Raw genomic sequence first — 12506 nt, forward strand, 5'->3', positions numbered from 1 at the left:
CCCCTCGCCCCCCCATGCTCGCTCTCTCTCAAATAAATAAACAAGCCTTTAAAAAACAAAGATGGGGGAAGGAGAAGGAAAGGACAAAACGATATCCCCTCCCATCTGAGGATCTCCAGTAGGCAGAAAAATGATGTCCCAAGGATGTCCATGTTCTGATCCCCAGAACCTGTGAATATGTTAGGTTACACAGCAAGGGGCAATTAAGGTTGCAGATGGAAGTAAGGTTGTTATTTAGCTGACCTTAAAATAGAGAGGTGATCCTGCATTCTCTAGCTGGGCCCACTGTAATCACAAGGGTCCTTAAATGTGGAAGAAGCAAGGAGAACAGTCAATGTCAGAGTGATGTGATATTGCTGGCTTTGAAGAAGTCATAAGCCAGGGCCTCCAGAAACTGAAAAAGACAAGGAAAGAGAGACTCCCCTACAGCCTCCAGAAGGAATGCAGCCCTCCTGGCACCCTGACTGTAGCCTAGTGAGATCTGGGTCAGACTTCTGACCTCCAGAACTGGAAGGCAATAAATCTGTGTTGTTTTAAGCTACTAAATCTGTAATAATTGGTTACAGCAACAGGAGACTAGGTAAGATGATAGGAAACAAATCCAGGATCTGTCCCTGAAGAACCACATACACCTCTGTTTATGTCTCATTGGCCAGAATTTAACCACATGCTTAGCTGTAAGACAGACTGTGCACCTTGTCAACCCAAAGAGAACTCGGATGTCATTAACAGGGGAGAGGGCGAGTATACAGATGGCAACCTAGGTCACAGAACTCCATTCCTTGGGCCACAGTGATGATCCAGCATGGTCAGGACTCAGCCGATTAGCTCTTACCATAGATTTTATTTGGACACTGGAAGAAAAAAGTTATCTGTTGCTGTATAACAAGTCACCCCCAAACTTAGTGGCTTAAGACAACAACAATAATTTCCTTACCATTCTCATGGTTCCGGCCTCGACTGGGCTTTCGCTGGAGGCTGTTTTTCAGAGTAGCTCACGTGGTTGCCGCTAGATGATCATGGGGATGGAGTCCCCTCAGAGCCTCGTCACTCATGCTGGTGCCTGGTGGCTGAACCTGGCTGTCAGCCAGGACCCCTACACAGGGCTCGCCATGTGGGGGAGGCTTCCTAATAGCACGAGTTCCCAGAGCGGGTGTCCCAAGAGACCCAGGCAGAACCCGTATCACCTCGCCTCCCAAGCCACATAGCGGCACCTCCGCCATCATCATAAGCACACCCAAATTCAAGGACAGAGAACACAGGCCCCATTGCTTAATAGGAGAAGTGTCAAAGTCCCATCGTTGGAAAGGCCTGTGGGATGGAAGACACTGTTGCAGCCATTTGAGGGGGGGACTGGGGTATAACCTGTCAGAGATTCATGACCTTATCACATGAGGCCTCCTTCAAGCTGTCCTTTCTAGATAACTGAACCATTACATCCCCTTTTTGGGGGACAGCTTGAGCTAGTCTGATGCAGGTTTCCGTCACTTCCTGGTGACAACGTTTTAATGCACGTCTCACGGGGCTACTCTCGGGATAAGATGACTGATAATGCTTGCAAAATTCACATCACAGTGCTAACTCTAGGGACCTCCTAAGTGAAATTTCCCTTCTCCCTGTTCCTTCCCTTCCACTGACCCTTCACTTCCCCTGTGGATGGTGGGAACTGGCAGCCAATGCCATCAATGATGCAAGATAGCAAGAACAGCAGCCTTTACCATGATGGACAGTTCACACCCCTTGCTTGCAGTTATACTCTTGGGAATTTTGTAATGCATTTGCTCCAGCCCAATGCAGACAAAGTTCCACTCTTCAGCGATAGTCTTTTTTTCCCTCTATCCACTGACTTAACATTTCCATCAGTTTGATCTTAAACGGGGTCCTGCACTATCTTCATATTAAAGCAAAAGATTTGACAAATTGATTTTAGGAGTTTTTAAACAAACCTTTTAAGGTACAGTCTCTTTAAATGCATCATACTGTGAATCCCCAGTAGACCTCTCCTTCATATCTCAGCTCCAGACTGCCACATTGAAAATTCTTTTCTAATTCGAAAAACAATGTGCATGTATTATAGCTAACTTGGAAAATACCAGAAACTATAAAAAGGAGAACAAATAATCTCTCGTAGTCCTTTAGCATATCATGAGGATCACATTGTGTAGAAAGTTCTATAACCTCATTTCTCCCCGCTAAAAGTATATCGTGAAAAATGTCTGGGTAATATTTATATCACATTGTTGAACTGCCATTGAATTAGTATCCTGATAAGTAATATCCAATTTTTGCTATTATTATGATAACTTATAAAATATCTTCATATTTAGATCTTTGAAAACATTTTGACTTTTCACTTAGAGATAAATCCTTGGATATAACTTACGGATTCAAAATATAGAATTTCTATACAGATGTAAAATATTTCCATAAAAAAGCTTTTACTGGTCATTTACCCATGTGCCCTGCCATCATCACATCCTTGCCAGCATTGAGTAGTACCACGTTAAAAATTGTTTTGTCTTTATACTTTGGAGGGTGAAACATGGTGTCTTGCAGTTTGAGGTTCTTTCTCAGGTCCAGCGCTGCTCCCCAAAGTTTAATTCAATGGCCAGGGAGCAGAAGGCCAGATGTTTCCCATGAACCAAGGTTGTGTGTGTTAATGGGTTAACCAGGGAGGCCCTGAGGTGCCCAGGAAGCCGAGTGGGACTGAGACGTCCCCACCCTGCCTCACAGGCCAGGTGCCATGCAGGGGGCACCAAATGCAAAGCCTTTTTTGGTGTCACTGCAGTGACAAAGCCACCGTCCTGAATCGCGCACATGATCAAGACCCAAATGCTCACAAAGGAGCCTGAGCTCCTGCGTGGAAAGAGGGAAATGTGTTGGAGGCTCCAAGGGAGGAAGCCACTTTCCAGCACTGATAGCCACGGGACAGAACAGCGCGATACACAGACGGAGGGAGGGTCTGCAGGAGCTGGTGACAGGGAGCAAGAAAAGTTAGCCTCAGAGCGCCTGGGTGGCTCAGTCATTAAGCATCTGCCTTCGGCTCAGGTCATGATCCCAGAGTCCTGGGTTCGAGCCCCGCATCGGGCTCCCTGCTCAGCGGGGAGCCTGCTTCTCCCTCTCCCACTCCCCCTGCTTGTGTTTCCTCTCTCGCTGTCTCTCTCTGTCAAACAAATAAATAAAATTTAAAAAAAAAGAAAAGAAAGAAAGAAAAGAAAAGCTAGCCTCCTTTCAGCCTCACCCAACTTTAAAGGATTTTGAGGGCTTTCATCTTATTTATTTCTCTCCATTTTATTGGGAAACTTTTCCAACATACAGAAAAGTTGAGGGCAACCCTCGTGGGTCCCCTCCCTCTTCAGGAGCTTTGTACTATCACTCAATAAACTTTGCTTTGCTGCCCACTAAAAAAAAAAAAGAAAGAAAGAAAAAGAAAAAGAAATAAGAAAGAAAAGTTGAAAGACTTTTACAGTGAATACCCATGTAGCCACTACCTAGACTTTTACCACAGCATTTTACGCCAGTCGCTTTCTCATACAGCAGCCCATCCACCCCTTAATCCTGCAAACTGAACTCTTTTTGATGCATTTCAAAGTAAGCTGCAGATATTAATATGCTTCCCCCTAAATACTTAAATGGGTATATTATTAACTTGAGTTCAACATTTGTTTACAGTTTTATTTCTTTGGGGTCAAATTCAACCACGATAAAATGCAAGCATCTTAAACATACCACGATAAAATGCAAGCATCTTAAACATACCACTAGATATGTTTTAACAAATGCACATACTTGTACAACCCAGATCCCTGTCAAAATATAGAACACTGCTATAATCCAGAAAGTTCCTTCATGCCCCTTCCGGGTCAATATCTGTCACCATGCTCCTGGAGGCAAATGCTGCTCTCATTTTTTTTTTTACCCTAGATTAGTTTTGCCTTTCTACAACTTCATATAGGTGGATTCACACATTTGTATTCTTTGTGGGAGGTTTCTTCCACCTTATCTAAGAACACTTTGTGATGTAGGAAAAAACTAGCAAACTATAGGGCCTACTGGGAGCCCAGCGTTCATGTGGGACAAACATGGAAAAAGGTTTTCCATTAAATATAATTTAAAATGACAGTGGAGGGACACCTGGGTGGTGCAGTTGGTTAAGCGTCTGACTCTTGGTTTTGGCTCAGGTCGTGATCTCAAGGTCATGAGATCAAGCACTGCATTGGGCTCTGCGCTCAGCATAGAATCTGCTTGAGATTCTTTCTCCCTCTCCCTCTCCCTCTGCCCCTGCCCCTACTCCCTCTCTCTCAAATAAATAAATATTTAAGAAAAAAGACAGTGGAAAACACCATTAAGAGAAGCCAAAGGTAACCCAGAGTGGGAAAAAAATGTTTGCAATACGTCTATCCTACAAAATACTCGTATCCAGAATATATAAAGAACTCCCACAAATCAGTAATAAAAAGACAGATAATCCAATGGGAAAAAAGAGCAAAGGACTTGAACTTCTCAAAAGAGGCTATGCAAATGACCAATAAACACACAAAAAGGTGCTCAACCTTGCTAGTCATCAGAGAAATTTAAGACCACAATATGATACAAGTACACAGCCACCAGAATAGCAAAAATGAAAAAGAAAAAGAAATGTCAAGTATTGGCAAAATGTACAGCAATCAGAACTCTCATATGCTGTTGATGTTCCATCAGCACAAATATTTCAGCTCAAATATCTTAGATAACTGTCTGATAGTAAAGCTAAACATATGTATACCATAGGGCCCAGCAACTCAATTCCTGGGTATACACCCAACTGAAACGCATCACGAAGACCTGCACAAAAATGTTCATAACAGCACTATTCATAACAGCCCAAAACTGAAAATAACCCACATGTCCATCAACAGGAGAACAGAAGAAGTAATATGGAATATTCATGCAATGGAATAATATACGATAATAAATGGACAAACTACAACCTCATGCAATAGTACAGATGAATCTCACAAATATTACAGTGAGTGGGGAAAAAAGACACAAAACGTTACATAGATGCAAAAATCTTTAATAAAATATTAGCAAATCAAATCCAGCAATATGTAAAAAGGATAAAGTGAGATTTATTACAGGAATACAAAGTTGGCCTAACATTCAGAAACAAATCACTGCAATTCACCATATTGAAAGACTGAAAAAACAAAATGTGATCACCTCAGTAGATGCAGAAAAAACATTTAACAAGTGTCGTTCCCCATCCATGATACAAACTCTAAACAAACTAACACTATAAGGAAACTTCTCCTTATGGTGGTAAGATGTCCACTCTTACCACTTCTATTCAGCAGCATCCTGGAGCTTCTAGCAAGGACATGTGGCAAGGAAAAAGGCATCTAGATTGGAAAGAAAAGAAACAATATCATAGGATACAAGGTCAATATTAAAAAATCAGTTCTATTTCTATGGACTAGCAATCAACAACTAAAAATCAAAATTTAAAAAACTTTACAGTAGCATCCAAAAACATGAAATAATTAGGGACGAATTTAACAAAATATATGCAAGACTTGTGCAATGAAAACATCAAAGCATTGTGAGTGAAATTAAAGAAAACTCAAGTAAAGAGGTATACAATACTAATGAATCAGGCGGAGAGATTCCAAGATGGCCGAGGAGTAGGAAACCTTAGTTTCATCTGGTCCCAGGAATTCAGCTAGATAGCTATCAAATCATTCTGAACACCTGCGAACTCAACCAGAGACCAAAGAAAAGAATAGCTGCAACTCTACAAATAGAAAAGCGACCACTTTCTGCAAGGTAGAAGGTGCGGAGAAGGGAATCCAAGGTGATATATGGGAAGATAAACTGCGGGGGGAGGGAGCCTCCGTCAGCCAGCTCCGGCAAGTGATAGAGCAGCGGAGAACAAAATCAGAACATTAAGAAGTTGGCTCTGGTGAGGGATGTCCCCACCTGAAAGGTGTTCAGGTGGCGAAGCGGATTGGAATCCTAGGTGAAACAGTGTGGTCTCAGGACCCTTGGGGTCACAGAAAAACTGGGGGTGCCTGAGTGAGGCAGAGCTCCCAGGTATCGGAGCGGGGAAGCCGGCTGTAACCAGTGAGCCTAGGAGTGGGCTCTCAGCTCAGTGTTGCCATAAACCCTGAACCTTGACATGGTCAGGCGACTGCTCCCCAAGCAGGGGCCCAGCAAGCTGCAGAACTGGCAAGACCCTCCTTCCTCCCCCAGGAGGAGTGGTGGGGGAGCCCGCTGCTGGTGTCCGCAGGGTTTGCAGACTCAAAACAGGGTCACATGCCTGAGATAGAAACGCTATGTCACAGGCCGGGTGCACAGACAGCTGAAGGAGACAGGAGTGATTGACTGCTTTTCCTGGAGGGCGTGCTGAGGAGTGGGACCCTGAGCTCTTGGCTCTGGGGCCAGAGATTGGGAGGCTGCCATTTTCATTCTCATCCTCTAAAGCTGCACGTAAAGGCTTCAGGGAACAAAAGCTACAGAGAGCAAACTGGAGCAGATTACTTAGTCCCTCCCAGCGAGGGCGGTGCAATTCCGCCTCAGGCAAAGACACATGGGAATCAATGCAACAGGCCCCTCCCCCAGAAGATCAGCAAGAACATCCAGCCAAGACCAAGTTTACCAATCAACAAGAATTGCAAAACTCCAGCACTAGGGGAATATAAGATATAGAATTCATGGGGTTTTCCCCATGATTCTTTATTCTTTCAATTTTAATTTTTTTTCTCTTTCCTTTTTCACCCAGTTGTTATTTATCAACTCTTTTTAAAAATATTTTTTAATTTTTATTTTTATAATTACATTCTATCCTTTCCTTGTATTTGCTTATATATATATATATATATATATACACACATATATATAAATTTATATATATATACGTTTTTCTTTCTTTACAATTCTGGGATACAGTTTCTTCTAACAGACCAAAATACATCCAGAATTTAGTGTATGGCTCTGTTCTTTTCACCTGTCTAATCATATTCTCTCGGTTTTTTTCTTTCTTCTTCTTCTTTTTCTCTTTTTTGTGTTTTGTTTTGTTAAAGTCTTCTTTAATTTTCATCTTTACAGTTACATTCTATCCTTTCAATGTATTTAATTTTATTTTTGTATATATATGTTTTTCTTTCTTTATAATTTTGAGATGTTGTTTCTTCTAACAAACCAACAAAAATACACTCAGGATATAGTGTATTGCTCTGTTCTGTACACCTATCTGTTTATATTCCTTCTTTTCTTTCTCTTCTTTTTTGTCTTTTAATTTTCATTTTTACAGTTACATTCTATCCCTTCATTGTATTTAATTTTATTTTTGTACATATATAAGTTTTTCTTTCTTTACAATTTTGAGATCTAATTTTGTAACAAACAGACCAAAATAGACACAGGATCCAGTGTATTGTTCTATTCTGTTTATCTGTCTGATTATATTCTCTCTTTTTTAAAGATTTTATTTATTTATTTGAGAGAGTGAAAGAGAGAGATCACAAACAGGTGGGAAGTTTAGAGGGTTAAGCAGACTCCCCGCTGAGCAGGGTGCCTGACGTGGGGCTCGATCCCAGGTCCCTGGGATCATGATCTGAGCCAAAGGCAGACGCTTAACCAACTGAGCCACCCAGGCACCCCTATATTCTCTTTTTTTAAATTATTTTTTCGGTTTTGGGTCTCTTCTAATTTGTTTAGTGTATATTTCTCTGGGGTGTTGTTGCCATTTTATTATTTTGTTCTCTCGTTCATCTCTTCCTCTCTGGACAGAATGACAAGACAGACAAACTCACCTCAAAAAGAGAACAAGAGGCAGTACTGACTGGCAAGGACCTAATCAGTATGGACATAAGTAAGATGTCAGAACTAGAGTTCAGAATAATGATTATAAAGATACTATCTGGCCTTGAAAAAAGCATAGAAGATACTAGAGAATCCCTTTCTGGAGAAATGAAATAACTAAAATCTAATCAAGTTGAAATCAAAAAGGCTATTAATGAGATGTAATAAAAAATGGAGGCTCTAAAAAAATGGAGGCTCTAACTGCTAGGATAAATGAAACAGAAGAGAGAATTAGTGTTACAGAAGACAATATGATGGACAATAAAGAAGCCAAGAAAAAGAGAGATAAACAACTGCTGGATCATGAGGTGAGAATTCAAGAGCTGAGTGACACCATAAAGCAAAACAATATTAGAATAATTGGGATCCCAGAAGAAGAGGAAAGAGAGAGGGCGGCAGAAGGTATATTGGAGCAAATTATTGCAGAGAACGTCCCTAATCTGGGGAAGGAAACAGGCATCCAAGTCCAGGAGGCACAGAAAACCCCCCTCAAAATCAATAAATATAGGTCAACACCCCGACATATGATAGTGAAACTTGCAAATCTCAGAGACAAAGAGATAATCCTGAAAGCAGCTCGGGACAAGAGGTTCATAACCTACAAAGGCAGAAACATTAGACTAGCAAAAGATCTATCCACAGAGACCTGGGCAGGCCAGAAAGGACTGGCATGATATATTCAGGGTGCTAAATGAGAAAAATATGCAGCCAAGAATACTTTTTCCAGCAAGGATGTCATTCAAAATAGAAGGAAAGATAAAAAGCTTCCAGGACAAACAGAAACTAAAAGAATTTATGATCACTAAACCAGCCCTGTAAGGATCCTTTAAGTGAAGAGAGAGCCCAAAAGTAACATAGACCAGAAAGGAACAAAGACAATCTACAGAAACAGTGACTTTACAGGTAATACAATGGCACTAAATTCATATCTTTCAATAGTTACTCTGAATGTAAATGGGCTAAATGCCCCAATCAAAAGACACAGGCTATCAGATTAGATTAAAAAGTAAGACCCATTGATATGCTGTCTGCAAGAGACTCATTTTATTTTATTTTATTTTTTTAAAGATTTTATTTATTTATTCATGAGAGACAGAGAGAGAGAGAGAGAGAAGCAGAGGGAGAAGCAGGCTCCCAAGGAGCAGGGAGTCCGATGTGGGATTTGATCCCAGGACTCTGGGATCATGACCTGAGCCGAAGGCAGACGCTTAACCATCTGAGCCACCCAGGCGCCCGAGACTCATTTTAGATCCAAAGATACCTCCGGATTGAAAGTGAGGGGGTGGAAAACCATTTATTATGCTAATGGACATCAAATGAAAGCTGGGGTGGCAATCCTTATATCAGACAAATGAGATTTTAAATGAACGAGTATGCTAAGAGATAAGGAAGGACACTATATCATAATTAAGGGGTCTATCCAACAAGAAGATCTAACAATTGTAAATATTTATGCCTCTAACAGGGAAGCCGCCAATTATATAAACCAATTAATAAGAAAATTAAAGAAACACATTGATAATAATAGAATAATAGTAGGGAACTTTAACACCCCACTCACTGCAATGGACAGATCATCTAAGCAGAAGATCAACAAGGAAACAAGGGCTTTGAATGACACACTGGACCAGATGGACTTCACAGATATATTCAGAGCATTCCATCCTAAAGCAACAGAATACACATTTTTCTCGACTGCACAAGGAACATTCTCCAGAAGAGATCACATACTGGGTTACAAATTAGGTCTCAACTGGTACCAAAAGATCGGGATCATTCCCTACATATTTTCAGACCACAGTGCTTTCAAACTGGAACTCAATCACAAGAGGAAATTTGGAAAGAACTCAAATACATGGAGGCTAAAGAGCATCCTACTAAAGAATGAATGGGTCAACCATGAAATTAAAGAAGAATTTAAAAACTTCATTGAAACAACTGAAAATGAAAACACAACTGTTCAAAGCCTTTGGGATGCAGCAAAGTCGGTCCTAAGAGGGAAGTATATAGTAATACAGGCCTTTTTCAAGAAACAATAAATGTCTCAAATACATGACCTAACCTTACACCAAAAGGAGCTGGAGAAAGAACAGCAAATAAAGCCTAAACCCAGCAGGAGAACAGAAATAATAAAGATTAGAGCAGGAATCAATGAAATAGAAACCAAAAGAACAGTAGAATAGATCAAGGGAAACTAGGAGCTGGTTCTTTGAAATAATTAATAAGATTGATAAGCCCCTGGCCAGACTTATCAAAAAGAAAAGAGAAAGGACCCAAATAGATAAAAGCATGAATGAAAGAGAAGAGATCACAAGCAACACTGAAGAAATACAAACAATTACAAGAACACATTATGGGCAACTATAGGCCAATAAATTAGGCAATCTGGAAGAAATGAATGCATTCCTAGAGACATATAAACTACTAAAACTGAAACAAGAAGAAATAGAAAACCTAAACAGACCCATAACCAGCAAGGAAATTGATGCAGTAATCAAAAATCTCCCAACAAACAAGAGGCCAGGGCTGGATGGCTTCCCAGGGGAATTCTACCAAACATTTAAAGAAGAATTAATACCTATTCTTCTGAGGCTCTTTCAAAAAATAGAAATGGAAGTAAAACTTCCAAACTCATTCTATGAGGCCAGCATTACCTTGATCCCAAAACCAGACAAAGACCTCACCAAAAAGAAGAATTACAGACCAATATCCCTGATGAACATGGATGCAAAAATTCCCACCAAAATACTAGCCAATAGGATACAACAGTACATTAAAAGGACTATTCACCATGACCAAGAGGGATTTATTCCTGGGCTGCAAGTGTGGTTCAACATCTGCAAATCAATCAATGTGATACATTAAATAAATAAAAGACAGGACAGGAACCATATAATCCTCTCAATAGATGCAGAAAAAGCATTTGACAAAGTACAGCATCCTTTCTCAATTAAAACTCTTCACAGTGTAGGGATAGAGGGAATATACCTCAATATCATAAAAGCCATATATGAAAAGGCCACAGCAACTATCATTCTCAGTGGGGAAAATCTGAGAGCTTTTCCCCTAAGGTCAGGAACATGGCAGGGATGTCCGCTATCACCACTGTTGTTCAACATAGTATTAGAAGTCCTAGCCTCAGCAATCAGACAACAAAAAGAAATAAAAGGCATCCAAATTTGCAAAGAAGAAGTCAAACTCTCACTCTTTGCAGATGACATGATACTCTATGTGGAAAACCCAAAAGACTCCACACCAAAACTGCTAGAACTCATACAGGAATTTAGCAAAGTGGCAGGATATAAAATCAATGCACACAAATCAGTTGCGTTTTTATACACTAACAATGAGACAGAAGAAAGAGTAATTAAGGAGTCAATTCCATTTACAACTGCACCCAAAACCATAAGATATCTAGGTATAAACCTAACCAAAGAGGCAAGGGATCTGTACTCAGAAAACTATAGAACACTCAAGAAAGAAACTGAGGAAGGGGCGCCTGGGTGGCTCAGTTGTTAAGCAACTGCCTTCAGCTCAGGTCATGATCCCAGGGTCCTGGGATTGAGCCCCGCATCGGGGCTCCCTGCTTATTGGCCTATAGTTGCCCTTGCTCAGGCAAGGACTTCCAATACTATTCCAACATTATAATAAAGGTGGTAAGAATGGGTATCCTTGTCTTGTTCTTTTTTTTTTTTTTTAAGATTTTATTTATTTATTTGAGAGAGAGAGACTGAGAGAGAGAGCACATGAGAGGGGGGAGGGTCGGGAGGGTCAGAGGGAGAAGCAGACTCCCTGCCGAGCAGGGAGCCCCATGTGGGACTCGATCCAGGGACTCCAGGATCATGACCTGAGCCGAAGGCAGTCACTTAACCAACTGAGCCACCCAGGCGCCCTCCTTGTCTTGTTCTTAATCTTATAAGAAATGCCTTTAGCTTTCCACTGTTAATTATGATGTTAGCTGTGGGCTTTATTATGTTGAGGTATATTCCCTCTGTACCCACTTTGTTGAGACTTTTATCATAAATGGATGTTCCTTTGTCAAAGATCAAAAGATAAAAAATGGACCATTTTCATATGGGTTTATTTCTGGGCTCTATTCTATTCCATTGTTCTCCTTGCCTATTCTTTCCCTAATACCACACTCTCTGGATTACAGTAGTTTTACTAGTCAATTGATCTTTGACAATGGTTCCAAAATAATTCAGTGGGGAAAAGGATAGAGTTTTATTTTTTTTTAAGAATTATTTATTTATTTGACAGAGAGAGACAAAGCAAGAGAAGGAACACAAGCAGGGGGAGTGGGAGAGGGAGAAGCAGGTTTCCTGTGGAGCAGGGAGCCTGATGCAGGGCTCGATCCCAGACCCCCGGGATCATGACCTGCGCCGAAGGCAGACGCTTAACGACTGAGCCACCCAGGCACCCCACGGATAGAGTTTTAACAAATGAAGCTGAAACAGCTCTATGTCCTTAGGGGAAAAAATTAATAAATCTATCCCTTATTTCATACCAGGTACAAAAAGTTAAGTCAAAATGGATCATAGACCCAAATATAAAAGATAGATCTACAAAACTACTAGAAGAAAACATAAGAGACAATATTTGAAAACTGGGGTAAGCAGAGATTAGATAGGACACAAAAAGCACAAACCATAAAAGAGAAAAAT

Source organism: Leptonychotes weddellii, chromosome 3, assembly GCF_054177405.1.
Source record: "Leptonychotes weddellii isolate Sample4059 chromosome 3, ASM5417740v2, whole genome shotgun sequence".
NCBI classification, from domain to species: domain Eukaryota; kingdom Metazoa; phylum Chordata; class Mammalia; order Carnivora; family Phocidae; genus Leptonychotes; species Leptonychotes weddellii.